An 18269-nucleotide genomic window follows, 5' to 3' on the forward strand; every position below is an offset into this window, starting at 1 on the left:
ATTAAGCAGTTTCCCCAAGAGGATATATTTGGTAGGTATATATTTCGAGGTACATTAAGATCTAAGCATCATGCCCCCCTGCATCCCAACTGTGCTCTTCACACTCGGAGCTAGATGTGCACGGATTCTGTGTTCTCATTTACCCAGTATTCCCACTGCTTTGTCACTGCTCTGGGGTGGGGGTAGGATCCAAGGCTCCTCACCAAGACCTGTGTCTTTGTCCTGTCTTAAGTTATGATAATAGCAATCTGAGGATTCAGGCCAGTAGAAGCTGGCTAAGTTTTAAAAATACCATGTTTGGGCCCTTCTGGTAAATAGAGTTGGTATCAAAGGCAGAGAAAGGGAAAACCTTGCTTAATACAGATCTGCTGACATAAAGGTTTACTATATCACAAGATTCTAGAAAATCAAACAGACGCTAATTCATCCTTGTGTCCACTGTAGCTAATCTGATCTGTGACACCTTTCAGCCACTGGGTAAATATTGGTAAAAGAAAGAGGTAATATTTTAGGAAGACACAAAAGTTCCCTGCTTCGAGTAGATGCTATTTTGGGAAGTGCACAGATACAATCCCTGCAATAGCAAAGACCTCAGAGCGGGATAGCTTATTGCGTTGGCTAGCTATTTCCAAGAGATGCTAAGCACCATAGCATATGGTGCTAAGCACCATAAAGGTGAAGCCTGTCTTGAGTGTTGGTGACTCAGCTGGGGTTTCACATGTGTCCACACTGTAAACTGAGTCCAGGTCTGCCCATATGTCTTGTTCTTATAAGATCACTGACAAAACGTGACATAATCTTTCCACGGTAATGACAGGAGGACGAAAAGGCTGGCGTGAGTACATAGGCACATGTGAAGCTTTAACATGCCTTGTGTCTGCACCAGGCATTGGCCACATGAGCTAGTGGCTCAGCACAAAGTCAAGGGATAAGAAAAATATATTCTATCACCACCAGGCTCCTCCAGGGTATGGACGTGTAATCCTGCTCTATTACCAAGGAGTAAAGAATCATGACAATATTTGTCAGGAACTTAATTCATAAACTAAAATATCTACAAGGGGAAGATATCTAGAAATAAGTTGGCAAAAAAAAAATCACAGATTTTTTTTTTTAAAGCACTTTCTAGATTGACTCCTTTAGCCCATGGAAACAGTTTACATAAAGAGATTGTGCCCTTGTTTAAAAAAAAAAAATGTGTTATCGGTCTTCTTTTGAAATGAGATTTAAACTTCAATAATCACCTTAACACTTCACCTGCAAAAGCCAAAAACAGAATGCTCACACATCCCTGGGACTGGAGGATGGAAACCTGGTGTCTCCCATTACCATTTCTGTGTCCTCAGGAAACATATTTAACCTTTGTCCCCATCTAAACAAAAATATCTAATAATCTGCTCTTTCAAATATTATGTTTAGCATTTAAAGCACCTGACACATAGCAGTAGCTTAATAGCTGTCAGTTTCCAGACCTAGGGCTGAGAAGAAAAGCTCTGCTTTAATCCAGAATTCAGGCTTCTAACTAGGACGGACTATCACTTGCTGCATGCGGTGTCTCCATCATTCTCAACAGGGCCATCCTAATGCCTACCATGGAGCTGTTTGCCAGCATATTAAAATCTCAGTGGATCTCAGTGGTTTGATATGACAGGGCTTGTTTTACTGTTTTATTTATTTTTATTTATCTATTTGTGTTTCTGTGGAGGTCAGTGATGCATTTCCTTGCAAACAGAAGCTCAACAGTTCTTGTGGTATGACTCTCACGTTACCCTGGCCGGCTGCTTTACCGAGTAGTTGACCCCATTTCAAGGTCAGCATCAAGGGGTGGATAAACATCATTTCCCCTACGTGCTAAGGAGGGGTAAGCTCAGGTATTGAGAAGTGCCAGCAGCCTCTGCTACACCCAGCCCCTCCCGCTGAAGCACCATGTCACCCTCCACTGCTCTGATGGCAAAACCAATAATGTGTGTTCAGCAAATTACTTTATATTTGTCCTCAACAGACAGGAAGAAGGCATTTCCTAGGATTACAGTTCCACGGGATTTGGAAAATTTTGGAAGGACTATTAAAAGCAAGAATATGATAAGTACTCAACAAACATCAGTTATTTTTGTTTCCCGGAGAAAGAATGCAACCCATGTCTTCTGCTTCCAGAGCATTCCATCTCCACTATATTTCCCATGGAGCTGTGTAAGGGATTTCTCACATCAGAGCGTTTTATGCATTGCGACAGATTGATATTCCAAGCCAATACTGACCACACCACTGTTTAGTTCATAAACTCCAGTGGTTTGTTATTACCTGAAATAACTAACTTTTTCAGACTGTAACTTTTGTCCTACATAATCTTAACCAGAACAACTTCTCCATTCTCTGGTCTTCCTATCCCCTTGCACACCATGGACCCTACACAGCCCATCCCTGCTCTCAGGTCACTTCTTCCACAGACACCATGCTCCTCCTTCCCCTGTTCTCCTTATGCTACCTTTCCCACCCAAAACACCCCTTCCCCAGCTTCCTGAGAAACTGCCATATTTGAGGTCCGTCTAAACAAACTTCCATGGATTGCTCCTATTCCTACCATCCCCACAACAGGAAAATGGTATCTGCCCTTCCTCTGGAAGCCCACGACATTTTTTGTGTCTCTTTTTATGGCTCGTTGAATCCAACCTGAGGTACCAAACAGCTGTGTGGTTTACACCTACTTCCCTCACTGATGTTCCTGAACACCAGTTTCCCAACTACAAAACAAGGACATGGCCATCACGGGAATGCAGTGAGAATTAAATGAAATAATCATGTAAATATCCTTCAACCTCCTACCATCTACCCATCCATCCCATCCTACTGCTTTCCCAGATGAAAAGATCTCTTAGGATGGGAAATGTGTCTGATTTTGTTTTAAGAGGCACAGCACATATTAGCTCTTGATAGTGTTATATTAAGGAATTTAATTAAAATGTCTCTACTAAGATATGTTTTGAACCACGGTTCAAACTATTAGTCTTTTACAGCATGTCTCAGGTAGACAGTACTTTTGTCTCCTGAGCTCCCCTAAGACCTTATCTCAGGTGCCAAGTCTAATGAGAGACTTTATTCCCTTCTTGCATTTTATGGCACAATGTCTTTTCAGGAAGTTTAACAAGACTAAAAAAAAAAAATCACAGAAAAAAATGCTAAACTTTCAGGAAAATGGTAACAAAAGGAAAATAATTCATTTCCCTTGCATGTGTGTGTTTTTTTCAGTTGTTCCATTTACTTATTTTTAAAGGTTATCACCTGTTTCTCTCTGGCTAAAAATAAATTAATGAAAAATTTTGTCCAGAAGGCTTTTCTTTGAAACCTCTAAAACTGCAGTCAATTATGCATGGAATTTGGGGGTTTTGAAGCTGAATAACAACCAGAGAAAGGTAGGTATGGGGTGAAGAAGGAGGAGGAGGACAACACTTCTGTCTTGGTAGCAAAGTCACCTTCTTATCACAGTTCTGACAGCTGCTGTGCTTCGTGCATGTGTGACAACAAAGCCATGATTAAACTCATTGTTTTCTCTGTAATTTTTTCTTATCATTCTTTTTTATATAATCAGTTGTTTGGAGAGAAAGCAAACACATTAAGTCCTTATGTATGCATGTGTCTATGCACACATAGATATAGAAAATGCACACATGTATGCATCTCATAGATTTCTCTCTGCTTTATCCACACCGGGTTGGGGGAAGAGTGGCACAATAATGCTGATGTCACAGAGGCTCAAGACACTGTACATGTTTGAGGGCTGTTTCTGCTGCATTGGGATCCTCTCTCTACCCCCACCTCACCCCCCTACCCAACGCACTCCACACACATGAATCAGCACAGATCTCCACTGGGTGCATGAAGACTTAACTGTGTGTCCTTAACTGCACAACAGGCAGATTTCAGAAGCATGAGGAGCCAGAAATAGAACAGGAGGAACATGGAAAAGCATGGCCTCCGACCTCTGCCCCTTCTCAGTGACCTGGATAGCACTGGCCACACAGGTAGAAACCACTGCAAATATTCTAGGGAGATTTTTGGAGTCTCTGGGCATTTGTCCATCTTCATCAGGCCCGCGCTTCATTGAGAGGTGAACATGGTTCTTCATCCAGCAGCAAGAAGTTGAGATGGGGGCCAGGGCCCTGCAGAAAGGAAACTCGACACACTGGCTCTGAATGCTGGGCTCTGGGGTGCTTGTCCTGAAGGTAGGCCATAAGGAGCTTTATTGTCTTGGAAAATGTAGGAAAAAAACAAAACACAATGAGGCTGACCAAATGCCTGCCTTAGAATCACATGAACAGAAATTCTTAACAACATCAATGATGAGATATTCTTCCCTGAAACAAATGAACAAAAACTCTTCATTTGAGTTTTATAGAACTGCTACACCTGCTAGAATCCCAAGCACACAACACAGGACCACACATCACACATGTTCTCATGCATGTATATTTGCTTCGAATGAGCAGATTCTCATGACTTCTCTTTAAATAAACACGTAATTCTATATAAAGGTCAGTCCTCGGGATGCTCAGCTATTGAACCAGACTCTGACACGCACCTGGGCTCAGCACACAGATTTGCTTCAAGAATAAGTTGATGAAGTTTCGAATCATCCGAGCCTGCTTTGGGAGCAGTCCACGGTCCCATCCCTTGTGGTGCCCACCACATGTCTTCACGTTAGAGCGGCAGATTCATGGTGAACAGTGATGGCACAGAGATTGCAAAGACATAGAAAAGCACGTGTGTTTGTGCACAGCTCTGTCCTCCTTGGTGACCACTTGCAGTTTTTATTTGGATTTAATGTGTAAAGCAGTGAAGCAGTGTCTGGATTAGGAGATGTGAGGTTTCTGCTCAGTGAGTACAGAGTCTAGTCCAGATTCTACTGGAAGCTTTTATCAAATTTAATAATGTTTTAAAACTGAATGTCAGTCTTCTTTTCAATTAATTGTTTAGAACTAAGTAATACATAAAATAAGGATCATTATTATGATTTTTTTTTTCAAGAAGAAGAGGAAATGGCAAAAGCCTTCCAAACCCCATGGCTTGAGAGCATTCTGAACTGGTTCAATGGCTCCAACCATAAATTGTCCAGATGGGCCAGAAGCCTGAGTCTTGTCCAAACAACCTGGGAGTGGACTACAGGGGGAAATGGGCAGGAGCGAAGAAGTGGGTGGTGAGTGCAAGATGGCAGCCTTGAATGCTTTGGACACTAGAGCCACATTGGAAGCTGTTAGGAAGATCCAGAATGCCTGAGAATGGAACTGTACATCTCTCACTGCCCTGCGTCACACACAGAGCTCATTCTCCATGACCAACTGGTGAGATGTGAGAGAGCAGGGACCCAGTCCCGTTGCAAGGATGAGAGATTGATTCTGAGGTATAATCCATACTCCAGAGCTCTTCAAGAAGAGCCTGAAGGTTTGCTCATCCAGTGATGCCATGCTGTTGAGATGGGGGCAGTAGGCGTAGTACCAGAAATCTTCCCATCTATAAAAACAGTAACTAGCAAATGTATTGATTACTTCCTCCTTCTATTATCTGCATAGATACTATCTCATTGGTGCTTCCCACAGATGGATCAGGCTCCAACATGTTTTCTGTTCCTGTTACCATGCATGGCCTTAAAATAGTTTACTTCAGTACATATAGTTAACATTTACTGGGAAATGCTATATTCCAGGTGGGCACTCTTCTAATCTTAAAGAAAAAGAACCCAAAGAGCAAAGAATTTCAAGAGCTTAGTGACTGTCGTAGGGTTGTAGTTCAACACTCAGCCACTCAGCAATCTGTTCCCTCCACCAAGTCATCCTCTTGACTACCATCAAGTGCTGCTTTCTAAAAATATGCCATGATGGCTTTCCTGTACAAGATTTATATCCTCATAATGAACCTGCAGTGTCTTTACCAACACTATGTTGGTGCATCTGTCTCCAGTGTTATTTGGCTGGTGTGGGATCATGCTGTGTCTCCAGTACTATTGTGTGTGACTCTGCAGTATTCCTACACTATACAGATCACTAGGACTAATTGATAATTTAAAATTCATGTCACTTCACTTAGCAGTTATGGTCTCCTGTGGACTGGAAATAAAGAAAACACTCAACAGGCATTTAAGTATCACTGTTCTATTGTTGTCTTGTTTGCTTTATTTCCTACCTAATATGAGACTAACCAAGGCAGATAACAGCCTAGTGCATTCTCCAACCCAGGAGAATTTTGCAAGCAATCCCATGAACTTGCCAAAACAGATATCTGGTTTTCATTACCTTCCATATTCTCATAAATAAGTGTCAATTCCTGGATTTGATCCCATGCCTCAAGGCTTTCTTTATTTTTATAGCATTTTCTTTCCTGGACTTGGTTGTTTAGGTTTGATCCCTTTCTCCCAATCATGGTCTAACAGCCACATTTATCATCCCATCGTTCTATGCTAAAACTCCCACAAACATAGTATTTGCCATGATTCTTTCTCCCAATTTTGGCTGCCAATTTCTGTAGCTGTCAGAATAAGCAGGTTTGTGCTGCAGTAACAACCCCCAAACAAGTGACTTAAGAAAGCCAAGTTTTTAGTTACACCATGGTCAACAGGTGCTTTATCTTATTATTGTCACTATGACCCAAGAAGATGGAGACCCCATCTAAAAAACATGAGAAGCAAACAAGATGAAGGGAAGGAAGCAAATTATCCACTGACTTGCAGAGCATCATTGTTGAAGTGACTCATAGAACTCCTTTTTTATTCTTTTTGGTCAAGTCATGTTACAGTGTCTAGTTTCAATAGGAATGGGAAAGAACAATCCTATCGTATGCCACTATGAGCAGCCCTCATTTCTAAAAGAATGGCCTGGCCTCCCTCAAGCGTGATCACAGCTGCAAACCAATGGTCAGGAAAGGGAGTGACACATCATTCAACTTTTCACTTATTTTCATGACTTTCAGCAATCTAATTTCACAGGAAAAAAATTAGAAAAATATTCTTCAGCGCATGCAATACACATCCAAGTTCTTTCTTTAATATTACATCCCAATGTAGCAAACCGTCTCTGAATGGTGGTTTTCATAGCCTATTTAATATCCTAAGAATTATAATAATACTTTAAAAGTATCTAATGTTTTACCTGCTCCCCAAATTTTTAGACTTCTGCTCTTTGATGCCAATATTATATGGCTCATAACACATCTTACTGGTAGTCACAATTGCCTCTACAGGGCCCAGGCTGCTTAGTAAATCAGATGTAGTATCTGCATTCTCTTTAATTAAGGTTTCTATTTCTTGCTCTATTAAAGCACCATCAGTCCATGGAATCTTAAGTTTGAGAATCTGCTGACACTGTGTTGCTGAGTTAAGAAACTGCTACTGATGGAATAAAAACAGGGTCTTATAAGGGGAGAAAGACCGTGAACCCGAAATAGAGGCTCAGGGTTCAAGATCACATGTACAAAAGCAGAGGTAAGGGTGGACCTGCCTGGATGGTATGACCCCCAGAAATCTAGAGTAGGTGTTTCCAGAGAGAGCAATAATCATAACACGGACATGCCCATGTACACTTGGCTATAAGGTAAGGGGGCGCTTCCCCTTCTGAGGGCTGCAGCTTTTTCTGAAGTCAGACACGTTTTTGCTTAAGCAGGGAGGTGAGGAAATCATTTAGAAAAGAACAGGAAAGGCAGCCTGGGTGGCTCGGCGGTTTAACGCCACCTTCAGCCCAGGGTGTGATCCTGGAGTCCCATGTCAAGCTCCCTGCATGGAGCCTGCTTCTTCCTCTGCTTGTGTCTCTGCCTCTCTCTCTCTCTCTCTCTCTCTCTCTCTTTCTCTCTCTCTGTGTGTGTCTCATGAATAAATAAATAAAATCTAAAAAAAAAAAGGGAAAAGAACAGGAAGATGTGTGCAAGGTTCTTGATTACCACTCTCTGCATCTGTTGATCTTGAATTTCCTTCCTTCCTTCCTTCCTTCCTTCCTTCCTTCCTTCCTTCCTTCCTTCCTTCCTTCCTTCCTTCCTTCCTCCCTCCTTTCTTCTCTTCCTCATTTCTACTAACACTTCAAACATCCTCTATGTGCCAGACTCTGTTTTAGGGCCTGGGGACCAGCACTGAACACAACAAACTAAGCAACCGCCCTCTTGGAAATGTTACTATATATATATATATATATATATATATATATATATATATATATATAGTAAATATATATTATATATATAAATATAAATATATTTTATATATTTTATATATTTTATATATATAAATATTTTTATAATATTTATAAATATATATAAATATATATATATATTTGAGATAGGGAATGAAATAGAGCATAAGCAAATAACTATATGTTATAGTCTGCATGATACTAATTGTGAGAAAAAATAAACCAAGATATAGGGATAGAGATGATGGGGCTAGAAGCTGCTCTTGCAAAATGTGCATAATGAGAAATTAGGGAAGGATGCCTCTGTGGAGATGAGAGATGAACAGATACCTAAATGAAGCAATAAAATAACAATCGTGTAGATATTCCGGGGAAGAATGTTTCAGGCAGAGAAAATATCAAGGAGTAAAGTGGGAATGGTCTTTAGGTTCAAACAAGAGTAAAAAGTCAGGACACCTGCAGCCGAACAAGCAAGGATGTCATAGAAATAAGGGTGGGAGAGGTGCGACAAGAGCGTGTAGAGTTTATCATGTGTTCCAAGTGTGAGAAGACTTTGGAGAAGACTGAACAGAAGTGTGATACGATTTTCATCTGAAATGCTCTGTGGACAATAATCACAAAGATAGAAATAGATAATTCTGAAAAATACATGGTAGGTGCTCAATGAAAATTTCATTTAAAAAAAACTCAAATTATTTATTCCTTTCTCTGATTTTTGTCACTTATAGTGTGAAATAAATGATGCCTACTTGCCGCATGTGTGTGAATGGATTTCCAGCATTTGTCATTGTTTGGCTGCCTGTCCCTAGCCATCGCTTGATATTAGCACCTGATGCTCTTTTTGAGGGCAGTCATTCAGAGGGAAGGAGGGCAGACTGCAGCTTAGGGGGGGCAGTCAGAGCCCTCACCTGGTTCTGCAAGTTAAGAGCCACAGTGGCAGAGGCAGCTAGTCCAGGCCATTCCAAAGGGATGGCCAACATTCCAAAAGCATAGCCTCTAGAAACAACTGGTGGTGGCCTCCATTTCCAGGTCTTACTATGCATTCCCTGAAACATTTTAACAAATTTGCATTTTGCTTAAGATATTGTAGTAGACACTGTATGGCCCTAGCCATTTCCCTTCCTATTTCTTTTACCAGATCCGTGTATTCATCCCTCAATTTCTGTGTGACCAACACTAACTGATTGCCTGTGTGACGTTCCGAGGAATGCTTTGGACACTACAGCCACACTGGCAGCTGTTAGGAAGATCCAGAATGCCTGAGAATGGAACTGTACATCTTCCACTGCCCTGCGCCACACGCAGAGCTCATTCTCCATGACCAACTGGTGAGATGTGAGACAGCAGGGACCCAGTCCCTTTGCAAGGATGAGAGATTGATTCTGAGGTATAACCCATACTCCAGAGCTCCCTTCCTGACCAAGCTGAGTCTAGGACTTAGGGAAGTGCGGCCTTGTTGGATTCCTTCCCATGCCCCTCCATGTTTCAACTATCCCCTTATTGTTTTTTTTTTTTTCCTTGTCTTAGAAAAATAAAATTTGTTTTGTTTTGTGTTTTGTATATCTATGTCTGATAGGATATTTGAGATATAGTTATACCAAAAACTTCTTTGTTATTTGTCTCAAATTCAAACTTAACTGCATATCCTCTATTTTATCTGACAACCCAACCTGAAATTCTTTTATAAAAAATCACCAGCACCCACATTCTTTACTCAGGGTCTATCCTGGGAGAATCTCTTCTAAAACAGAGCTAAGGTCAGTGTCTCCTGTTTACAACCAGTGAACAGATTGAGGCAGATGTAATCTGATTCTAGAGTTAATAGTAAGGATATCTAACCTTTACTCTGCTATAACCACCTACCATGAAAGTAGATATTGTGTTGAATATTCTGTGTTGATCCCCCTAGATCCATTTTATACCCTCCTACTCCCTTCCCTATGCCCTGAGTAGCTTTACTTGCATTACGATCTCTTGGGGGTGGAAAGGTGAGAACAATGAGGAACCCTGAGTATGGCAGGAGATAGAGGTCCCCATGTTCATGTTTCTGATTCTTTCCATGAGTTGTGAATGCCTACACTCCCCTGCTTCTGCCTCAGCTCTTGTCGAGGGGCCTTGTCCTACAGCTACTGTTTGAGTGACTACTCCCTCCTCTTGAAACATCAAGCCCAGGGGTCATTGGCTTCTTGTGCCTAGCCTAGCCCAAGGAAGCTTCATACTAGGTGGCTTTAACCTTGCCACAGCCTTAGAAAGGCTCCTTCTTCAGTCACTCTTTTCCATGTGTCCTGTGGGGACTCCAACTAACACAAATACAAGTATTAACAACAAACAAACCACCTACAGAGTATTATGAATTAGTCTCACCTTATTATGATGATTTTTTTAAGAATTATCTATTTATTTTAGCGAGAGAGAGAGACAGATAGTGCGAGTGAGAATGCATGGGGAGGAACAGAGGGAGAGGGTTAATGAAACTTTATCAATTCCTCGTTGAGCTTGGAGCCCAAAGAGGGATTTGATCTCATGACTGGAAGATCATGACTTGAGCCAAAGCCAAGAGTCAGACAATTAATTGGCTGTGCCCCTCAAAAGCCCCTAAATTATTTTTACCAATATTTGGGGCATCAATTTATATATCATTTTGAATTTAAGCAAATGTACTCTTTTTCTCTAGAGTATTTATAGTACTAATATGAACTCAGTCGGTTATTAGAAGCCTGAAATATCAGATTTATTTAGTAATGACAGGAGTTATGTAGAATGTTTTCTAAATATTGCATTGCCTCGATGGTCAGAAAATGGATTTTGCAGCCAGAAGAACATGTATTTGTATCCTGGACTTAATTGCTAATTGTATAAAACCTTAGTTACTCTACCTTTATGGATTTCTGTTTGACACCTGTAAAATAGAAGTAATTGAACCTACTTTGTAGGTTAACTGTGAAGGAGAAACTAAGAATGCATGCAAGGCTTCTAGCACAATATATTATTAATGGTATAGATTCAATAATCAATGGCCATTTGTAAACATTTACGTGTTTATCATTGGATTTAACCTGAAGTTCCTTCATTTCCATGATGGCAATACTTGGCAAGGTTTTATGAGAAGTACCGGCAATCTATATGCAAGGTATGGCTCCATAAAGGGCAGCCACCATTATCATTAGGGGAGGAGAGATGGAAAGCCATCCCAGGTACAGAGGAATGTACCATCCCCTTCCATCCTTCCTCTAGGTCTGTAACAGATTGCAAACATAACCACAGTAAAAAAAAAATGATATTCTTATGGGAGATTAGAAAAGTTTAAATAATGCCAAGTAAACAGAGTTTTTTGTGGTCTTTTGTTAGAAACTGGCCTTAATCTTCCTGACTGCTAAGAAGAGCCTCATCCTTTTTCCCCACTGGATTCTAAGTAACCTGTTTCTGGGTCCTGATAGTTGTAAGCCTGAGGCTATTGTGAGGCTAGTTCCTGCCAGAGGCACACATGTCACCTCCTCTAGATATGCTTCCAGGCTACCAAGGCAACCTGAGGCAGCTCCAGGGTGGCAGGAAATAGCACCAGGGATTCCTGAGCCAGGAGGCAGGGACACCGTCTTCTTAGAGCAGTGGTACAGTTATGTCAGTGATTAATGTATTTGGGGGTAAGAATCCAGGACAAGAGATATATTTAATATTTTACTCCTCAATGCTCAGACCATCTCTCCGTTCCTGTGTTAAATCTTTCATAATACAGCTTAAGAGGGAAATAGAAGCCTCAGGTATCCCTCCTTTCTCTTATCCTTCCCTGGCTCTGTCATCTTAGAAAAGATGGTCAGGCTCACTTTCCCGACAAACATGGGCTGCTCCTCATGTAGGTTTTATCTCTACCTCTCCTATGTCTTTTTGATCAATGCCCAATGTGCCTGCATGCCAACCCAATTGTCATCATCAATCCATGACTTTGAGAGACTGTCCCAGCACACAAATGTGAGCACACCTATCTTAACATTGACCTTATTTCTCCTCCATGAAATAGGCAACCGAGGACTTTTTTAAATAAACATATAGAGAGTCAGTTGCCTATCATAAGAGCTCTTCCTTGTGTTCAATTTCCTATGCCTGATACCCCTACCAAAATAGTATAGCTTCTACATCTGCCAGCAGTACATGAGCTTAGCCAGTACAAACTAAGGCTTCCCGCTGCTCTATCAGGCCAGCCATTTGTCACGATCATTACAGACTGTGCTAAAAAGTGTGTCCAACCTCTCTTCTCTATGTCACATCCTTTAAAACCTACAGTGCACCAAGTGACAGGTGTGCGAGACATACTCTCATCATTTCTTCAGGTGTGACATACAGTGAAATCGTCTGAGTGGTCTTTCTCGAGGCTTTGAATCAGGAAACAGAACGAGTCCTGGAAGTTCATTTGCGGTCATGCGTAGCTCACCAGGCTATAATCTTCGGAGAGATTTGGGTGTCAAATACTGAAAGCAGGAAGAGAATTAAGTACTCATTTCCTCTGAGTTTGTCCTTTTCATGTACTATTGGAAACTTAGGATGGCAACTCAAAACTAGTCTAGGACCCCAAGGTCGGGCCTGCGAATATCTCTGGCGTTTCCCTGGCATAGTCACCGTGAGAGCCAGCAGTGATCTGCAAATAAAGGCAAAGATGGACTGGAAGAAGGATCGGCTAAGAAAACTGAAATGACAAAGCACCTGGCTTTCCTGCAGACAAAACAGTTCATGGGAAGTAGGCAGGGACGGGCATTGGCCATGGAGCCAGGATCTGGGCTTGCTGCGGGGAATCAAATCATTTCCTGAAGCAAGGAAGTATCATATCCAAATGGAGAGGGCACAGATGTGCAGTCTTTGGTGGATAGCATGAGAGCCACTGCTCCCTCCCAATGCTGGTCTTCCTCTATAGTCAGCCTGGGCTGGGGACCTAGCTTAAGACATCCAACGAAATTGCCACTGGTGAGAAAGTGCCAGAATATGTTTTGTGATGCTCTCAGTATAGCAGAGAGCCAAGTCATGGAGAATTCAAATGTTGAAGAAAAGGACAGTTTGGAGTGGGAGCAGGTGTCATCTTCCTTGAGTACCCATGTCATGCAGTGCCAGCGTCTCCCATTTAGAGGAGGTAGGGACTCACCAAAGGACTCCTGTCTTCCTCAGGATGCAGGCATCCATAAATCAAGTGTGCCCGTGTTCACTGCAAGTTCACAGATGAGGCTTCTTGAGTGCCAGCAGGGATTGAAGAGGGTACTGAATGAGCTGAATATCACCACCTGTCTTTGATGTTTCTTTTCACACAGCAAAAGTCAAGTTTCCAAAAAAAAACTAGTAGGTAAGGAACCAAGGAGCCACTTTGCCAACTTCTAAGCTAAAGGGAAAGTCAAGTCTTAGAGGATAGTCACGGCATATCACTTGGGAAGCGGGGCCCAAACTCACCATATCAGAGAAGTATTCCTGGGTCCGCATGTACCAGGGGAGGGGCTGATCTCCCTGAAGAGCATGTGTGGGTGAAAACCCATCCCTTGAATTCTAGTGGAGATACAGCAGGCTGTCCTGAGCCCTGCCAGCTTCCTCACCCCCAGGCTTCCCTATGAACCTCTGGGCCTCCTTCTCCAGGGCCAGATCCCTGTGTCACCTGGATTTGATCTGGCCCACATTTTTTTGTTTTGTCTTTGTTTTTTATTTAAATTGCACATAAGTGTTAGTTTTGTATGGTCTGTGCAGTTCCACCAAAGGTAGAAGAGTGGCTGTGACAGGCACTATTTCTGCTTCATATACCTTCTTAACATCCCAACTGCTATTGTTAGTGAAATTGTGTGCCTAACACTAAGTCTCCATTCCCCTCTTCCAGGAAGCCTTCCCTTTCCACCCTTAATATGAACTGGGTGCTCTTGTTATGAAGTCCCACTAAGAAACATTCCTATTTCCATCATGGCTCTTATTAGAGTACATCTAAAAACAGGAGTGGTTGTTACCAATACAACTGTGGTGCTTTCACATATACTTGCTCTTTTTATCTCATATATATATATATATATATATATATATATATATATATATATATTAGATACACAATACATATATTCAGAATCCTCAGATAGAGATGGTTAAAGAATGGAAGACTGTTGACTTAGAAAAGTTAAACTACTTGTTAACATAATAATTCCATAATGCATTATTTCATAACTGAGAATCCTATTATATTTTTTTCTAATTTCATGCACTATATTTTTGACTGGACCATGCACTCCCTGGGGGCAGAGCTTTCCATCTTCTTTTAAATTATTAAGTCTCCAGAGTCCCGAAGTGTCCTGCAAATGGTAGATGCACCATAAATCTATTATATAAACAAATGGAAATATTGAAGGGCTTTGGGGTGAGGAAATACATATATTTGCTTTCCGAAATGCAGAGCTAGCACCCCTGAGTGGTACTTGGAAGGAAGGGGACTTGAATTGGTTTGGGAGAGAATAAAACAACTGAAGTGGGACAAGCATCTGATGGACCATTTAGTGGGAGTCATGAGTGTCGAGGTTCTTTGCCATTTGAGAACCCTCTTCAAAGATAAACTCTTCCTTTGAGGCCATGTGGATTGGCTCTCTCACCACAGCAAGTGCCTGGCACTATATCAAAAGGAGATTTATTAAATTTAACAGACCAGAATATTATTACATAAAGAATATTGCCCCTGAGCTGCAATCAAATCACTCAGCTGTCTGTTGGTTTCTCTCATTTTCTGAACACTTCATCCTTTCTCTCACTGCTACTTGGTCAGAACCAGTCTGGGTCTGGCCTCTGTGTGGGGAACAGCCACCTGTAGCTTTGAGCTTCTGATCTCCACTGGATGGAAAGTACTACCATGTTTGTTGCTTGCTGGTTGTTTGGTATTGATTTGCTGGTTACTTTTTGGAACAAATTTCGGTTTGGAATGCCAATGAAGGTAAGGATGGTCATTAAGTAACCCCTGATCTTCCTCCTGCTATACCACTGTTTGCTGGTAGAAGCAATTTCTGCAGGTTTATGTACAATGACTTACATTTCAGAAGAGCTCCATGAAGTTGGCTGCCTATCTTGATGGTGGCATGGTGCATTTGTGCGATGCAGCAGCCAATGACCTAAGCATGCTGCCTAAGTCAGCTCTTTGGCCCAACTTGGCTCCACATGTGACTCAAACACATTGAGACACCTGCAAGTCAAAGCCCAAATGATGATTCATTTTTAGGTAGGTTTTAAGCCCAAATTCCAATTGGAACTTGAGGAAGCTGTCATAGATGTACATGAAGTAAAAATCTCACTATTTTATGGACTCTCTATGAATTTGATTCCATTTAACCTCAGCACCCAAAGCCATAATCTTGGTTGCTTTAAAGATTTATTTCTCTTTCTAGACTTATCCAAAGCTTTGAATGTATCCCACTGCTACTGAACAACATCCATTAGATCCTGGAATCCCTCCCTCCCACACTCTGCTATGGCTTTTTTGAACTTTTATATAGTGTAAAAACTAATTAGAACAACCAGACAAAGACACATAAATATTTTTAAAGAATTGTTATTAATGGCAGCCTTCTGTTGCTTCACTAGAACAAGACCAGTCACAAGGGGAAGATTCTGATTAAGGAGTATAAAAATATTTCTACTTTCCTCCAATGGAACTTGTCACAATACACCCCCAGGATCAACCATTCCCCGCACAATGACTCCACCCCTCATGACAAAGCAGTAGACACATAACAAGGAAAAAATGTGTAGGCTACCATTTAGTCTTCATGTAACCTATGGGTTTTTCTAACATTAAACATTTACCCACAAGCCTTAGAAGGAGATTTTGAGGACCCATGCTTTGGGGTTTTTTCATCTCTTCTCTCACCTAAGATATCTCTACCGTTTTTCTTTACAGCTAAAATTCATAGATCAGAGAAGAGCCCACATATAATAAACCCTATGTTTCAAGTAGTAAAATAATTTAAAAAATTCAATTAAGATCACCAGAGAATGAATTAATACATGCCAAGCAGCAAAAATAATGTTAGCTAGTATGGTTAACATCCCTCCTTCTGAATTTTCATATCTACTAAATCCTGTGAAAACTAGGACTCTCTCCTGGCTGACCTATTGCCAGAAGAAGCCAGAGATTCTACAGATCCCATCAGATCACACCAGGCACCGGAGCTGATACCGGTGGCTCTTTCCAGCACAGTGGAGCTCCTCCTGAAGCCCGATCCTTACCAAAATGGATGCTGAAAAAGATAGTAGAGCTAGAAGATGGTGGGACAGAACTTCTGGGTCCACCAATGAGCCAATGTCTAAAATCCAGAAGGTAGGTGGAGCCAAACAATTTTGGGGAAAAAGCCTAATTATGGGACTTTGAAATTCTTTGTGCTTTTCAGCATATATTGCCCTGCTTCCCTGAAAATCCCTTCTATTTATTGGCATAACAAGCCACCTTGATATTTACTCACATAAAACTATAGCGACATTCATTTTCTCTCATGAAACTACAGTTTAAACAAGGATTGGCAGGGGTAAGCTTCAGCTGGGCAGGCGTAGCTCTAGAAGAGATGAGACTCCTCCAGACTGGCTCTTCAAGTGGGTTCTCTAGCATGGTGGTTTCAGGACAGGTGGCCTTTTAACATGGCAGCTTGGAGCTCTAAACCACATGGCAAAGGAGAGTAAGAAAGACAGGGAGAGACAAGTAGAAAATATATCCCCTTTCTAATCTAGCCTTGGAAGTCACACTGCATTGCTTTCGCCCATTTTATTCGTTATTAAGAGTCACAAAGACCAGCCCATATTCATGAGTAAAGGAAATACCCTTCACTTTTTATAGGCAAACCATCAGAGAATTTAGAGGTGCATTTTAAAACCACCACACCAGGACACATGGGTGGCTTAGTGGTTTAGCACCTGCCTTGAGTCCAGGGAGTCATCCTGGGGTCCTGGGATCAAGTCCCACATCGGGCTCCCTGCCTGGAGCCTGCTTCTCCCTCTGCCTGTGTCTCTGCTTTTCTCTGTGTGTGTCTCTCATGAATAAATAAATAAAATCTTTAAAAAATAAAAGATTAAAAAAAATAAAACCACCACACCTTGAATCTTAATATGTTAAGATTTTTTTTTTAATTTCATCTATTTATTCATTAGAGACACAGAGAGAGAGGCAGAGACACAGGCAGAGGGAGAAGCTGGCCTCATGCAGGAGCCCCACATGGGACTCGATCCCAGGTCTCCAGATCAGGCCCTGGGCTGAAGGCAGCACTAAACCGCTGAGCCACCTGGGCTGCCCAAGATTCTATGAGTCATACCACTTCTGTGTATCTTTGCATGGTCTTTGTTTGAACAGAGCCTCAGAACCTATTCTTTCATTGTATGATTTTTAATTTGTATACCTTTTGGCAATCATCTGTATAGGTAGGGTTTTGCTGTGTTAGAAAATGTGTGTCCCTCTAGCAGTATGTGCAGGAGTCCTACTACTAAGATAATTGAGGGGTCATGTTACAAAGAAGAAAGCAAATAAATATTAGGAGATTATATCGTGGCACCATTTAGTACACTTGTTAATTGAAAACTTGAAAATGTAGGACAATGTATGCCTAACTCAAACATAAGTAATCTTAAGATGGGTATTTTAACAGAATGGTCTCCATTTTAGAACCCTTGCAAGGACTAATCCTTAGATGCCAGCAGAATAACAAAAACAATGGGATACACATAGAACACACTCAAAAGACTGCTGTTTGTAGGATGTTACCTTCCTATCAAGAGGCCATCATACATAATATAGCAACTAATATTTGTTGAGTACTTCCTATAAGGCAGTCATTTGTACATAGGAAGAACTCAACAGATATTTTTTGAATAAAAAGAAACACAAGACAAAGCAAATAAAATAAACAGTGCCATCTTCCTTTGACCTTCCTGGAACTTCCTGGAGCCTCATCAGACTGGGTTAAAAGCAAAGAACGGAGCTCTCGGAGCAATTCTGTGTGGGAGATAGACAGCCTCCACAAGGAAATATAAAAGAGGCTGAATAGAGGCATGTACAAAATTTCATAGTAGAGAGAAGTGACAGGGAGACACCTACCTGTGGTTGCCAGGGAAGACCATTTTATAAAG

At 41.4% G+C, this 18269-nt stretch overlaps 2 long non-coding RNA genes across 4 annotated transcripts in view; one reads left to right on the top strand and one right to left on the bottom strand.

The window, feature by feature from the left end:
* Positions 1 to 9673, top strand: part of LOC144283366 (uncharacterized) — a 28243-nt gene extending 18570 nt beyond the window's left edge. The window contains exon 7 of one of the 3 annotated variants that reach the window (XR_013351908.1): positions 9304 to 9673. This is a non-coding gene — a long non-coding RNA (uncharacterized LOC144283366). The remainder of the gene's footprint in view (positions 1 to 9303) is intronic. The other 2 variants (XR_013351912.1, XR_013351913.1) reach the window with 2 other exon arrangements.
* The window catches only part of LOC144283367 (uncharacterized), a 37228-nt gene continuing 22653 nt past the window's right edge, over positions 3695 to 18269 (bottom strand). The window contains exons 2-3 of the long non-coding RNA XR_013351914.1: positions 15193 to 15342; positions 3695 to 4244 (exon numbers count right to left, since the gene is read on the bottom strand). This is a non-coding gene — a long non-coding RNA (uncharacterized LOC144283367). The remainder of the gene's footprint in view (positions 4245 to 15192; positions 15343 to 18269) is intronic.

The sequence above is a fragment of the Canis aureus genome, chromosome 14 (assembly GCF_053574225.1).
Source record: "Canis aureus isolate CA01 chromosome 14, VMU_Caureus_v.1.0, whole genome shotgun sequence".
NCBI classification, from domain to species: Eukaryota; Metazoa; Chordata; class Mammalia; order Carnivora; family Canidae; genus Canis; species Canis aureus.